Raw genomic sequence first — 5,633 nt, 5'->3', positions numbered from 1 at the left:
TCTTTCCCTCTTTACCTCATTTCTGGAAGGTCTCTCATAAGTGCTTGCAGAGAACCATATGGTGTGCCCTGAGCACCGCTTCACAGTGGACTTGGCTGCTGGGTGCCACACTGTCTGCTAGGGGTCACTGCTGCTACTGGGGCATTGCTGCCATCCCTCAGACTGCTGCGTCTCAAACACTGCTGATCTCCACTCTGGGCTCTGCTGCCCTATTTGGCTAAGCTCTGTGGTTACTCCTTGCTCATGGCAGCTTCTTCTCTGCTTCCCATCAGGCTGCCACTGCCGCAGGTATGCTGAAAGCTCTGAGACACTCAAGCTACCCAGTGGCACATGGAATAGTGCCTCTGCCCCTTTATGTGCTACATTCTTAAAGGTGTTTCCAAACCTCAATATCTTTTGGGGGTTTTAATGAAGAGCTTGGTTCTTATTTCTGTTTTAATTAATTAATTTATTTAAAAATTTTTGGCTGTGTTGGGTCTTCGTTTCTGCGCGAGGGCTCTCTCCAGTTGCGGTGAGTGGGTGCCACTCATCATCGCGGTGCGCGGGCCTCTCACTGTCGCGGCCTCTCGCTGCGGAGCACAGGCTCCAGACGCGCAGGCTCAGTAGTTGCGGCTTGCGGGCCCAGTTGCACCGCGGCATGTGGGATCCTCCCAGACCAGGGCTCGAACCTGTGTCCCCTGCATTGGCAGGCAGACTCTCAACCACTGCGCCACCAGGGAAGCCCCTTATTCTTATGTTATAACCTGCCCCCTCTTCCTTTCCTCTCATAACCCCACTGCACAGCACCTAGACTTAAAGACCTGTGCCAGGGCCAGAGGCTCCAGACGCTCAGGCTCAGTAGTTGTGGCTCACGGGCCCAGTTGCACCGCGGCATGTGGGATCCTCCCAGACCAGGGCTCGAACCTGTGTCCCCTGCATTGGCAGGCAGACTCTCAACCACTGCGCCACCAGGGAAGCCCCTTATTCTTATGTTATAACCTGCCCCCTCTTCCTTTCCTCTCATAACCCCACTGCACAGCACCTAGACTTAAAGACCTGTGCCAGGGCCAGACGTATGACAAACACTTGCAAGCATCCCCCTCCATTTTCTGGAAGGATTTGCTGCTTAGCCAAGCTTGTCTTCTTGACATTTTTTCCCTTTTGGGCTGAGTTATCTCTCAGGAGTTTCTTCAGTTCTGAATAAAAATAGATTTCTGGCAGTCTTATTCCACGCACCATTTTACCCTGAATGTGCAGACTTGTCTAATCTGAGAGGTGGGTACCAGTAGGCCTATGGCTTTCAGAGTCTTGGGTTTAAAAAATCAGCAAAATTTCAGAAAAAGGAGCCTTCTATAGGAGTTCCAACTCTATTTTGCCTAGTACAGCATTAAAAAAAGTAACACAAAAAACCCTTGCTACTACTATTTACTCTTTCCATTATTTCATAAATGAAAGATAAAAAGCTCAAGAATGATAAAAATGACATAGTTTTAGAATAAAGTATCCTGTTCCAAAAATATTCAGCTGAAAATATACCTACAGACACATTCAGCAGTACCTGAACCTGAGTGTACCTTATAATATACATGTATACATTCACACAGTTTCTAGACTTAATCCCTAGAAATGTTGATTTAAGACTTGTGATCTATATATTCAAAAAGCTCCCTAGGTGATTCTAATGCAGCCAGTCAGATTAGCATGTGGACTATTTTTCTGTTCTCTTCTTTTTCTCCCTCACAAAGTAGTGAAAAATCAATTGCAGATCAACATTAGTCTATAAACTGGCTCTTGGGACCCAGCTGGCTCAAATAAAATCTGGAACCTTGATTATCTAGTATTTCCCTGAGATGCACATATGCTTTCCTTCCTCACTGAAAGAAGAAGGTACTAAATGACAAAGCATTAGACAGGAAAACTATGTGACTTGGTCCAGGTCAAGCATGATGAGTGAGTGTTAAGTAATAGTGAAGCTCCTGTCAGCTGGCAGTGACTCTGCTAAATGTCATGCTGAAGAGGATGCTACCATTCAGCCCAGGCTCAGAAGAAATAAATGTCACGATGGATTAGCAGTGTCTCCTGAAGGGTAGACGAGGAGTGTGTGGCACATGTGGCATGTATTTGTTGTTTTTAGTCTGGCTCCTTACACATAGATGCATAATGTTTGAGCAAATATTAGTGGTTTTATCTGTTCGAGCATTCTCTTCACTTATTATGGCACAGAAGTCATCCATTTGAAACTGCAGTAAAATAATGCCTGAAAGCCTGTCATTTCAAAAGTCTTCATGCATTAAGAAGTCATTTAATCTAGAATTGAGTTACAATTACTGCATTTAAATTGAGGTCATACTATTGTGTTACATCTGTGTGGCCAATTAGATATCTTATAGTTTACTGAATGAACATTTATTGGCTATTTGCTACACACCAGTTCTAGGCATTGAGGTTAGGGACCACGTATGGAGAGTCCTTACCTGCAGGGAATTGTTTTCACTGGGGGAAGTGGATCTCTAAATAAATAATAATAATTAAAAATATGTATAAAGTACTCCAAAAACAGAGAAAGGAAGAATTAACTCTGGATTTTCAATGAAGAAGAAAGGAATAAAGCATTTCAGTTGAAATAGTAATAGAAATTAGCAGAGTAAATTGTTTCAAAGGAAGTGCTTTGCAGGCCCTGGAATGTGTTGCTGAGTGTGGTTGTTGAGTCTTTGGGCTACAGATTTTTATTAGATGTGATATTTACTTCTTTGAGACAACATATACTTCATTTATAATGTCTCATGATGTTTATTTTACCAGCGTATTTATCTAGAAACCTCTCCCTTGATAGATTGTTAGCTGGTCTATCTAAATAGGACAATCTATCAAAATAAGACGTAGGAGAATGGAGTGAGAATGCCCAGACACTAATCCTAGAACACTTAATTGTTAACTGTGACCTTGGGCAAGGAAATTTAAAAAATTCTTTATAATTGCTCATCTGCAAAGTGAGAATAATAATAACTACCACGTCAATTTTTTGTGAACGTTAAGCAAAGTAATGTATATAAAATTCTCATCACAGTGCTTGGCACTAGTAAATGCTCAATAAATGTTAACCATTACCAATAGTATTATGTGTCCTTAAGCTCTAAATCTGTACCTGTATCACCATGGGTACTCATTAAATATTTGTTGTTAGTGTTGAAATTAAGGACACTTCCTTGACTTTTCTGAGTTTCTTCTCCATCTTTCCATCTGTCTGTACATCCATCCACCCATCCATCCATCCAGCTTATCTGCTATGTATCTGATAAAACGCAAGACTCACTCCCATTTCCCACAAAGAGCTCACAATCTTGGCTTCTGATTCTTGTTTCGTAACTTTAATTTTTCTTTCCAGCTCCCTTCCCCAAGTGTTTTAGGCAGAGTTGAATGTAAACCTTTACTAGAATAACTTAATGCTAACTGTTTCAATCTCTAGGAAGGAACAGTGATAGTGAATTTATTGGGTAGACAAATGGCACAAGCAATATTTATATAAAGTGAGACTACATACCTCTGAGTGTGACAATGCGCTCTATCTTATAATACTATATTTTTCTCTCTGACACTTAATGCAATCTCAAGTACTTTGCTTTTTACTCTCTCACCTAAATTTCTATGCTTAGAAAATAAAATACACTGTATCAGTTTCATTCTTCATTTTATCTGTAACGTCTAGCAAAGTGACTTCTACCTAATAAGTACTCAATACGCATTTATTAAGGGAAAAAAATAAACAAATTGTGGAATTGACACTATGACTTTGTATTTTTTGGAGGGGTATGATTGTATTGAAGTAGTATGAATCAATGTCCTAGTGTGGACCTTTGCCTTTTTTTATTTTTTGTTTTTCTTATGTTTAAGGTGGGAGTGTGTATGCATGATTCAATGTGTGTGTGTGGAGGGAGTGATGTAGCGATCACTTTATATTGAAAAACTCTCTGGTTTTCTGGAGGGGATACAGTTTCACAATTGGTAATATGGCTAGGTCAAAAGCTCATTTAAAAACTCAGTGTTGGGCTACCCTGGTGGTGCAGTTGTTGAGAGTCCGCTTGCCGATGCAGGGGATACGGGTTCGTGCCCTGATCCGCGAAGATCCCACATGCCGCGGAGCGGCTGGGCCCGTGAGCCATGGCCGCTGAGTCTGCACATCTGGAGCCTGTGCTCCGCAACGGGAGAGGCCACAACAGTGAGAGGCCCGCGTACCACAATAAAAAAACAAAACCAACAAACAAAAACCTCAGTGTTTCTACAATATAATTTTGAGTTAAGTCATAGTAACATATAAAGCATCAAGCTAAATCAAATTAATACCATATATTCTTGGAGTCCTACCTCTTATTCAGATATATATATGCCAATCATTTCAGCATTTGCTACACCTTATTGCTGTGTACTTTCAGTTCTACTTCATTTATATTAATGTGTTAGATAAAGCTTAAAGGAAAAATTACAAATAGGGTATTATTCATATCAAACATTGTGACACCACTATTTTAACTAAATCTTGGGAGTAAAAATTCTTATGGGAAAGATACCTAAGCTTTTCAAATTATATTATATCCATAAATGGAACTAGAGCCTCAAACAGCATTTATCTCTAAGTCTGAGTTATAGCTCGCCTCATTGCTCCCTAAACACAAAATTTTCCACTATAGGTGTAGGATATATGCTCTTTCAACTCAGTGTACCATGGAGCTCAAGTGTGGCACATTTACACTGGCAGTTCTTTGGGAAGAAAAATATAGCATGAGGGAACATTGAAATCTTACAGTAGAGGAGGTTCAAAATACAAATGTTGAAGTGCTAAGCTTTCAGGAAGTAATAATTTTCCTGAATTTTATTAGAAAGAGGATATACAAGCATAGCAATGAATGGTAAATCAGCATCTCTCCCTCTTTACCAGCTTTTATGATCAGCCTTAATGGTGGCAACTGTCACAGAGATTATGGCTGCTTTATTTCAAGGGAGTCTAAGAGGCAGAGCATAGTATGAGTGTTTTATAAACATATATTTTTAAAGTCAGCCATTTGGGCTTTTCAGGGATGACAAACGATTCCTAGGGGGGCTTAAACAGGGAGAGGGATGGAGTGGAAGAGGGAGAGAAGTGGGGAAAATAGTGTCATTTATTTGATGTAGAAATTTGGATGTTAGTTATTGTGCACATTTCTGTTAGCCATTTTATTCCAGCTTAAGTGGTGCCAAAATTATTTTATTGATCAGCTATCCTGGGACTGAAAAAGCCACATTCTAACCAGTGCCATGTGACTTTTACTTCCCATTACAAATTAGTATGGGCCTCCAGAGTGCAGTTGGTTTAACTACGTTTGTGATTATTTTGTGAAAGATAAAATCCCCTATCTGTCACTTTCCAGACCTTCAAGCCCTTATGGGAAGTTTACAAAGTCGTAGGAAGGAGATAATCTCTACCATCTTTCTTCTAGTGTATTCTGTGTGCTTGATAAGGAGAGCTAATGTATATGGCTATTATACGAAGGGTTACCAAAGCAACCTGTGTTCCTATTGAATAGCAACAGTACCTAGCAAGAAAGAAAGTTTTCAGGCAGTTTCTGACTTAAAAATATTTTTTAGGTAGACCAGATGCGAAAAAAAGACATCAACATTCC

The sequence above is a fragment of the Lipotes vexillifer genome, unplaced genomic scaffold (genome assembly GCF_000442215.2).
Source record: "Lipotes vexillifer unplaced genomic scaffold, Lipotes_vexillifer_v1.1 scaffold9, whole genome shotgun sequence".
In the NCBI taxonomy this organism is placed as follows: Eukaryota; Metazoa; Chordata; class Mammalia; order Artiodactyla; family Lipotidae; genus Lipotes; species Lipotes vexillifer.
The sequence above is the reverse complement of the archived record's forward strand: the minus strand, read 5'-3'. Positions refer to the sequence as shown.